General features: G+C 37.6%; 1 pseudogene; it reads right to left on the bottom strand.

Annotated features, from left to right (window-relative positions):
* Nucleotides 1–2,586: 2,586 nt before the first annotated feature.
* LOC141516328 (serine/threonine-protein kinase VRK2 pseudogene) lies at nucleotides 2,587–3,991 on the bottom strand (annotated as a pseudogene).
* Between the last annotated feature and the right edge of the window lie 6,635 nt (nucleotides 3,992–10,626).

Raw genomic sequence — 10,626 nt, 5'->3', positions numbered from 1 at the left:
GCTGAGAATAGCTAAGTCCTTCACAACAGTTTATCTTTGAATATTGCTATTACTTTACAGAGTACATTTTTAATTTGCATCAACTCAAATAAGTCTTTACAGATTTTTTCTGAGAGTATCCTGCTCATGATTTCTCTTTTTTTCTTTGTTTTTATGATATTTATTTATTCTTTTTGTACAAATAATGTTTTTTTTATACATTAATAAAATATTCTTTTTTAAGAGTAAACAGAATACCCCCTTCCCCACAAAATATAGACTAGCTTGAGCGATAAAGTAAAGGGGAGAGATAAAAATTAAAATTAAAAAATAATAGTAAAAATTGTAGGTATGGCCAGGTGGCGCAATGGACAGAGCCCCAGCCCTGGAGCCAGGAGTACCCGAGCCCATATCTGGTCCCATACACCCAACAATCACCCAGCTATGTGTCATGCAAACCACCCCAACCCCAATGCCCTGCAAAAACCAAAAAAAGAACAAAAAAGACCCAAAATAAAATAAAATAGTAAAATAGTAATAATAGTAGGGGTGGCTGGGTGGCAGACAGAGCATTGGCCCTTGAGCCAGGAGCACCTGGGTCCAAATCTGGCCTCAGACACCCAACGATCACCCTGCTATGCAGCTCCAGGCAGGCCACCCAGCCCCATTTGCCCCGCACCCCCCCCCAATAATAATAATGAAAAATGTGCTTCAGTCTTTGTTCCAATCCCAACAACTCTGTTGTGGGTGGATCACATTCTTTATGATAAGTCCATTGCAAAAGTTAGTTTCATATTTTTCCATCATTGCCATTGTTGATCGCAACTCCCTCCTTTCATATTTCTCCACTACCATGCACTATATTTTCTCTCTCTCCTTTCACTCTGACTCTGCTGTAAGGTAGCTGAGTAGTACAGCAGACAGATCCCTGGTTCTGGGGCCAAGAGGCCCCCAGCCCCACTACCACCCCTTAGGCCCAGCATCCACCTGGCCCTATGGTCCTGGACAGGCCATCCAATCCCAGCCCCTTGCTAGAAGTAAAAAGGAAAATGTGTTATATCCGACCACTCTCTCCCCCCATGGTCCATCCTCTCCTCCATCACTCACATACCTCCCCTTTTCTTCTTACTCCAGATGTCTATACCCCATTGAGTATATATGCTGTTTCCTCTCCTAGCCACCTCTGATGAGAGCGAAGATTCCCTCATACCCCTTTGCCTTTCCCCCTTCCATATCATTGTAACAAAGAAAAAACTTATTATATGAGATATCTTGGCCTATTCCCCCTTCTCCTTTTTCTTTCTCCTATAACATTTCCATTTTTTCATATTGACTCCATTTTTACACTGTATTTTATCTTCAAGTTCAGCTTTCTCCTGTGCTTCAAATATAAAAGCTCCCTCTACCTGTTCTATTAACTGAGAAGTTTCATATGAGTTTTATCAGTGTCATTATTCTATGCAGGAATACATGCAGTTCATCCTCATTAAGTCCCTCATATTTTCTCCTTCTCCTCCAATCTCCATGCTTCACCTGAGTCCTGTATTGGAAGATCAAACCTTCTGTTCAGTTCTGGCCATTCCAACAGGGAACATTTGAAATTCCCCTGGTTCATTGAAAGTCCATCTTTTTCCCTGGAAGAGGACATTCAGCCTTGCTGGGTAGTTCATTCTTGGCTGCATTCTAAGCTCTTTTGCCTTCCGGTATATTATATTCCAAGCCCTACGAGCTTCCAATGTAGTTGCTGCTAAGTCCTGTGTGATCCTGACTGCAGCTTCACGATATTTGAACTGTGTCCTTCTGGCTGCTTGTAATATTTTCTCTTTGACTTGGGAGTTCTGAAACTTGGCTATAATATTCCTAGGGGTTGGTTTTTTTGGGATCTCTTTCTTGGGGGTATCAGTGGATTCTCTCCATTTCTATTTTGCCCTCTGCTTCTAGACTATCAGGGCAATTTTCCTGTAGTAATTCTTTGAAAATGATGTCAAGGCTCTTTTCCTGGTCATGACTTTCAGGTATTCCAATAATTTTTAAATTATCTTTTCCAAGTCTGTTTTCCATATCAGTTGTTTTTTCAATGAGATGTTTCACATTTTCTTCTAATTTTTCTTTTTTTTTTTTGGTTTTGAAGTAATGAATCCTGGTTTCTCGTAAATTCATCAATCTCCCTGAATTCCATTCTTTTTCTGAAGGATTTGTTCTCCTCAGAGAGTTTTCTTTTCTCTTTTTCCATCTGGCCAACTTTGCTTTTTAAAACATTCTTCTCCTCAATAACTTTTTGAACTGCTTTATCCATTTGACCTAAGCTAGTTTTTAGCATGCTATTTTTTTATGATTCAGATTTTATTTTTGCAAGTTCTCTGTACTTAAAAAATATTCTCTCTCTTCTAAGCCCATTACATTGAAAATATCTGGAAGGAAACCCTGAATGAAGAACTTGAAACATTTCTTCTGGTAAAAAAGATGAAATTAAGAAAATCAGCAGAAGTTTAGTAGATATCTTCAGAGAAAATACAAAGAAAGAACTACTAAAATCAAAAGAAAAAATATAGTAAAACTGTAGTAATACACAACTGCCTTGGTTTCTTCACTGAGTGTAGTCTGGGAAATATTAGACCAAAACCCTGTATTCTCATATTTTTCTAAGTCCATGGCCTTGGCATTGAGGTGAGTGGGTACCTCATATGTATAAGAAGATGGACACTGACTGGATGTACCTGGACAAGGAAAATCTTGATATAGGTCATGAAATGAGTTTGAAGAATGCTCATAGCATATTTTAATGGGGAGCTTTTTTACTCCTGATAACAGTTCTTGATGATGCTGACGGTTGTGTCTTCTCATTGTGCTTTCCTCTTACCTGAGCTGTTTCACAGTTAATCCATCCAACCAACTTCTCCTCTCTTTGTGCTTGTCTCTGAGATTCAGCACTTCTCTTATCTTCTGACTTGTTTAGAACTTGGTTGACTTGTTTTGTAATAGGCTTCGGTCAATTAACTTTTTGATCTCTGGTGGAAGCCCTTAAGTTCCTGGTATATTCAGCAGTAGAAAATTCCAGTAGCCCTTTGTGGAGTGTTCCACTTGATTCCAATCCATCCAACAGGGTTTTCTTTACCATTTCATACTTGGGCTTTTCATTGTATGCTAAACCATTGGCACATACCAAAAACTGGGCAATTTCACGGCAGCTGTTTCCAGAAGTATTCCACTTCATCACTGAATTGGGGAGCTCATCCAGAAGATTTGCTTTAGCAGTCTGGATGCCACGGGGTCTTCCAGGTTCTGCTGCCAGGGCAGATTCCCACAGAGCCATTGCAGCATGCAGTAGCTGAGGATTTCAAGGTCACCTCTTCTAGATGGGGTGACTCCCTTGTGAGCATCTAAGCTGGTAAACTCTACTGTCCCATTATGGCCCTTTCTAGGATTTTCCTGATACTGTTTGTGGTTCCCATTGGGACAATATCTGTAGGAAGGTCCATAATCTGCAAGATAAACCATCTGCACACCCAACTGCAGGACAGTTTCCCTTTGAAATCTTCCTTTCTGGACAAAGATCTTCTGTAACTCCATTCCTAGTCTTTCCATAACCATAAATCTGTAGCTTTTTCCCTTGTATTCAGCCAAACCCGACCCCCAGAACTGAGGAATTCCTAAAAAATCAAGTTGTTTGAGAGCCATCCATCTTTTGATATAGTTTTGCTTTGCAGCTGTCCGATAAAATTTCAGTTCTGAAAAGAGCAGACCATTTTTTGATATTCCACTTTTATAACATGAAGGGCATCTTCATCTCGTACTGGTTTATTAATACATGGAGAAGCTAAATATATTAATCCAAATCCTCCAGAACCGATCATATTACCTAACTGCCATGTTTTTCTTTCTGTATCTTTCAGAATCATGCCTTCTGGAAGGGGAATAGGAAGTTTGGATTTCTCTTGCCTTCTGGGCGCCATGATTCCGGTGCTTTCAGTAGTCCACCCTAGGCTGGCCAGCAGCCCCCAGATTCCGCGGTAGCAGCCGGCTGGCCTCTCCGGGCTGGAGAGAAGGTAGCATGCTATTTTCTTCAGCATTTTTTTGGATTTCCTTGACTAGGTTGCTGACTTCATTTTCATGTTTTTCCTGCATCTCTCTCCTTTCTTTTCCCCATTTTTCTTCTAACTCCCTCATTTGATTTTCAAAGTCTTTTTTGAGCTCTGTCATAGCCTGAGCCCAATTTCTATTTTTCTTGGAGTCTTTAGATGCAGGAGATTGTGCTTCCTCATCTTCAGACTGAGTATTTTGATCCTTCTTGGGCTCAAATGCAAAATATTTCTCAATGGTCTTCCTTTTGTTTCTCTGCTTGCTCATTTTCCCAGCCTTAGCCTGTTTTTGGGGTGCTTCTTGAGCTTTTGGGACACTCATACAAGGATCTCAGTGTGTGAGGTTCTATCCTCCCTCCTGGTCTGTGAATGACCATAAGCACCCCCCTCTGCCATGGGGCTGAGGTGGGGGGGGGCTGCTGTTCTATGGGGGGGCCTAGACTGCGATCAGTATCTGAATGTGGTCGGAGCCCCAGAGTCCTGTTCCAGGGGCAGAGGACAGAGCTAGGCAGTCTCTCTCTTCACTCCCCTCCCTCAGCTCAATGGGCTCATGCTTACTGGCTCCAGCTGCTTCTGTTCCTGGATCTGGGCTGCAGCAAGACCATGTGGCTTGCTGTGTGCTCTGAGGGTTGGGCTTCACATGTTCACTCTGGCAGAGGTTCTTCGCTGTTCCCCCACGTTGTGCCCTGTGCTCCCTGGGGTGTAGCTCAGGAGACTCCCCAGCTGCTGTGAGTCACGGCTCCTGGGGCTGCCTCTGGGAGGCTGAAGTTCTTTCACTCTGGCGGGCCACCCTCTGGCGGGTTGCCACTCCAACCCCAGGGAGCAGAGCCTTTCTGCTCTTTTCCAGGTTACCTTGAGTAGGAGAACTGCTGCACAGGGTCCCTCTGTGGGTTCTGTCTCTCAAAAGTTTAGTTAGAGTCCTTAGTTTCAAAGTTTTATGAGAGAGCTTCTAGGAGAGGGTCCTCTCTTGTCGCCATCTTGGCTCTGCCCCCCCTGCTCATGATTTCTTAAAGCACAAAAGTATTTCATCACAATCACATATGGCAATTTGTTCAATCATTCCCCAATTTATGGTTATCCCCTCAATTTCCAATTTTTTTTTGCCATTAGAAAAGAAGTCATAAATACTTTGGTATATAGATCATTTTCTTTTTTAAAAAAATCTTTTGAATCAGTTTACAACTCCAAAAATAGTGCATTAATGTCTCATTTTCCCCCAACTCCCCTAACATTTGTCATTTTCCTTTTCTTTCCTATTAGCCAATTTAATAAGTATGAGGTAGTGCTTCAGATTGTTTTAATTTTCATTCATCCAGTTAATAGTGAGTTAGGTGACTCAGTGGATAGAGCAACAGCCCTGGAGTCAGGAGGAACTCAGTTCAAATCTGGCCTCAGACACAACAATTACCTAGCTATGTGACCTTGTGCAAATCACTTTATTCCATTGCCTTGCAAAACCAAAAAAAAGTGAGTTACAGCATTTTTTTCATGTGGCGATAGATAACTTTGATTACTTTATCTGAAAGTTGTTTAATATCATTTGTTCATCTATCAATTGGGGAATGGCTCTTATTTTTATAAATTTGACTCAGTTCTGTATGTTTTTGAGAAATGAGACCTTACCTTTATCTGAGAAACCTGCTTCAAAAATTGCTAATTGCATTTCTTTTCATCCTTGTAGGGCAACTAGCTGGTACAATGATGGATAGAGCATAGGTCTTGGAGTCAGAAGGATGGGAATTCAATGGAGTCAGAAGGATGGGATTTCAAATCCAGGCTCAGACATTTACTAGCTGTGTGAATTTGGGCAAGTCACTTAACCCTGATTGTTTTGCATTCAGGGTCATCTCTGGCCATCTTGATCCATATGGGCTACTGGATTCAGCGGGCTCCCCCCACTCACATCTAATTCATGTGTTTGTCATGGCGTCACCTCCTGAATGTCATGGTATTCTGTGAGAGTGAAGGACTGTCATTATATCATTCCCCTCATTTTTCTCTCTCCTTTTTTTAACCCTGTCCCTCCTTAGAAGTGTTTTGTTTCTGACTACTTTGTCCTCCAAGCTGCTCTTCCTTCTATTACCTCCTTTGTCTCTTTTCTCTATTCGCTCATATTTTTTTCTATAGGCTAAGATAAATTTCTGTGCCCAATTGAGTAGTTTTTTATTTTCTCTTTGAGTCAATTCTGATCAGAGTGAGGTTCATTCACTTTCCCCCATCTCACTCCCCCAGTTGGTCCTCCATTATGAAAGCTTTTTCTTTCCTTTTTAAAGTGTAATAATCTATCCCTATTCTTCCTTTTCCTTCCCCTTTCTTCAGTACATTCCTCTTAATTAATTCATTAATTTTATTTTTTTTAGATATCATCCCTTCATGTTCAGCTCATACCTGTGCCTACCGACTACACACACACACACACACACACACACACACACACACACACACACACACACACATTTTAGGTTTTTGCAAGGCAATAGGGTTAAGTGGCTTGCCCAAGGCCACACAGCTAGGTAATTTATTAAGTGTCTGAGGCCTGATTTGAACTCAAGTACTCCTGACTCCAGGGCCAGTGCTCTATCCACTGTGCCTCCTAGCCACGTATATACTTTCTGAAGGAATTTTTCAATTGAGATTTTCCCAAAAGAATAAAACTGAGATTCTGACCAAAAAAATGCTCCTTTAGGTAAAGACAGGAAAAACAACAAGAGAATGAACCTTGAATCATGATGAAAGAAACTATCCAAAATTCAAACTATGAAATATTTTATTAGAAATTGGTTTCTACCTTCATTCTCATTTGTAGAGGTTGTCTGAGATAGTTTGAAGTGTTCACAGAAATTTCCTTTCGCTCAAAAATAGTTTCCATTGATGATTTTTTCATAGTGCCAAAGTCAATATAATAAGTCAGTCTCTTAATTGGCATTTTAAAATATGCACTATGTATTAAGCACTGTGCTAACTGCCATGGAGGCAAAAGACATTCTCTACCTACATTAAGATCTACTAAATATTAAATGACTAAAATGTATAAGATGCTGTATTAGGGACTCTAGATACAAAGCAAAGACAAAAAGACTTCTTGTTATCCAGGTATTTATATGATACTGGAGAATGTAACATGTAAATAGACAAATATTTAAACAATAACCTGAAGGAGAAAATGGACCAACATCTAAGGGCATTAGAAAATGATTCCAAAGGAGGAATGGAAAAACTTATTATGTCTACTTCTTTAGATTAAGGTAGTTTTGAAAATGAACATATTATTTCAAGAAGTGAACATTGGAAGACATTATGAACCATTTACTCCTTAGATATAATTGATAATGATATTAGCATAAAAGGGTGATTTTTGATTTTTTTTCAGGGAGAGAAGTGAAACCAAAAGGAGACTGAGATAGACTATTTTTTCCTTCAAATTAGATTACTGCCCTACAGACACAGCTCAACTCTTCTTACCTATTCTATTTCAATCATCTATGGTAATATTTTGAATAATGCTGCCAATTGTCATAAATTGTAATCTTTATTTCCAATTGATCACATTTATTTCTAAAGTTCTAAGTTCCCCAAAGGTCTTATTGCCATTAATGTCTCAATTAGGTTACCAAAGATTGTTCTTATTCATTGGTAAACTATTATTTAATTTTGACAGTATTAAAAAATATTACTCTCCTCACCAAAGGAAAATTCTTCTCTTATTTGCTTAATGATGCATACAATCCTATAGTTCAAGATTCTTTCCTTTTGGATAAAGTTTCTTGCTTCCTAAAAAAAATGGAAATCTCTGTAAAAATACATTAGTTCTTCCCAGCTTTTCAGATCTTACTTTGAGTAAGTTAACAGACCCTTTTTCACAATACAAATTGATGGGGTCCAGGGAAATAATGGAATGAACATGACTACCTTGAACCCTTGGTTGAAATAGAAGAGAAAAAGAGAGCTAAGGGAGAAAAGGAGTCTGAGCACACTAGGATATAATAATATTTTGTATATCATGGTTTTGCCAAGATATAGACCTAGTCATAATTTTCTCTGATTATATTATTTAATGTTTCATGCCTTTAACCAACTTATCATATGTATTGTTTTTATTGCTTTTATTGTTAATGAACTATATAAAGGGCATTGTATTATTATTCATTATATGGCAATTAAAATAAGTATTGATAAGGATCACAGAGATATCCTTGCTGAATTAAGTTTATAATAAAACTATTTGGAAATCTAGAAACAGCTGGGGATATAGGACTAGTCTCTTTTGGAAAAGGCTTCACAGATGTTTCTAATATCAGTGGTAAGAAAATATTACATCCTTAAGATAGAGATTTGCCTGACACACTATTTTTAAAAATCCCTTAAGTGCAAATGGTCTGATTTCTATAAAAGCCACTTAAGTGAAGGAAAATTATAAAAGAAAGAAAAACCTGTTTCTAAAGCAAAGACAATGTAAATATAAAACCATTCTATTTATTATGTTTGAGTAAATGCTGTAGTTAGCTTGCTGAGTTACCCATCTTAGAGATCATTTAAGGCTGAGCAGACTATAGACATTCTTGATAGTCTCTTTTTATTCATTTCTTTGTAAAGAAATGTCATAATATGGGAGACATGGAAAGAAGTCTGGGTGACCCTGATCCCCTCAGATGATCTGTTCTTATGTAATTTCCTTTTTTAATGAACAGATTTTTCCATAACTCTTGTGTTAATTCTAGGTTAGAACGTATGATTCATTTTCATTGACCACATTTCTTTCTTTCTTTTTTGAAATGCTGCTGAATGTTCCTCAGCATTCATTGGGATTTAAACAAATTCGTGGTCCAAAGAAGAGAACCTCTTCATAGTTTATTCATGTCAACTGAGGCAAGGAGGTGAACTCAGACAATCTGTGGCTGAGTCAGACAGAAATGGCACTCATGCCAGCACATTTGCAATCTCTTTTTTAAAATTGTTCTGACTAGCTCCTGAAGCTGCCATGGTTTCACCACAGGAACAACTTATCTAATGCAGAGGGATGACTGGCTTACATAAGAGTAAACAAACATTGCAGAATGCAGATATCCTCATTCTCCAGTGAGATTAGATTTCAGCCTCAGCATTATAAAGGAAAAAGTTCAGAGGAATAAATATACACATTGATTTTTTATGCATGGAATGAATGATCTCAGATCTCTTTTCTGTACCAATCAGTCTAGGTCTTGGCTAAATAATGTATAATGCAATACTGTAGGTCTTTCCATGTGAATATTTAAATAGACACTAAATTTAATATATAATTAATGATTAGGAATTATGATGCTTCGATTAGAGAATCAAATATATTTGGAATTATAGCAACACAGAAACTAAGATACCATCTAGTTTGCCTTCTTTATTTTTCAGGTAAGAAAACAAGTTCAGAAACATAGAAATAACTTGCCCAAGAAACAGCTTTGTAAAGTAGATGGAATACTTATCTACCCTTATAGTTAAGAAATCCTGAATTCAAATGCTGCCTTTGATAACTCAATGGTTTTGCAAACCTGGGCAAGTCACTTCTCCTTTCCTAAACGGTTTCCATATCTATAAAATAGTTATACTAATCAGAGCAATCCTATGAAATTATGCTAAGAATCATATATTGTATGTAAAGCCATTTTGTAACATTCAAGCTCAATTTACATTGGCGAATGCTTTTAACATTAGACATTTCCATAAGCAGAAGAATTTGATTGTAAATATTTCTATTTTTTGAGTTATATTCTCATTCTTCACAAACTGGTTAACTTTACCAAAAGCCTTCACCTGACAAGGAGCAAAGATCAATTTTTCCTTTAGAGATTGAATAAGAAAGATGATATAACTTAATACTAAGATGTTCAATCTTAAGTTTTTTTTTGGTGAGCATAAAAATCAGATTTTGAAATGACAGAGAGGGTTAACTGAATTGTATCCCAGAACAATAGAAATTCACTTGTAAAGGAACAAATCACTATCTCATCGAACTCCTATACTAAAGGAATCAAATGTAATGAAGAAGTGATTTTCTAACTTCTAGTCTATCACCTTTCAAGGTATTGCATTCCATTCTTGGACAGCTTTAATTATTAGAGGATTTTGCTTACTTCAAACTTAAATATGTCACTTGCCGATTTTCATTTTTTTGTTCTTGGTTTTCGCTTCCTGAGATTAAATAGAGCAAACTTAATCCTGCTTCCACATAAAGATTGAAAATCATTGAATCATTGAAAACACTTATAATATTTCCTTTCATGTATTACCTCCTCAAAATGTACCTTGGTTTGTTCCTTATAGCTATCTCCATAATGATTTCTATCCTTCAGAAGCTCTGAATACAATATAACAATTGAGAATAGAGTTATATGATTCCTTTCTTAATACAACCCAAGACTCATCTTAACCTTGAAGGCTAAGAAAAACTCAAAATCATTTTTTCAGAATCACACTGTATAAGCCATGTCTTCATCATTTTGTACTTATGAATTTATATTTTGTGCAAAATTTTACATATCTTCTTATTGTATTTAATCTTATTATAGTCAACTCAATGACCTAGTTTGTGAAG

This window comes from Macrotis lagotis, chromosome 3, assembly GCF_037893015.1.
Source record: "Macrotis lagotis isolate mMagLag1 chromosome 3, bilby.v1.9.chrom.fasta, whole genome shotgun sequence".
Taxonomy (NCBI): domain Eukaryota; kingdom Metazoa; phylum Chordata; class Mammalia; order Peramelemorphia; family Peramelidae; genus Macrotis; species Macrotis lagotis.
The sequence above is the reverse complement of the archived record's forward strand: the minus strand, read 5'-3'. Positions and strand labels throughout refer to the sequence as shown.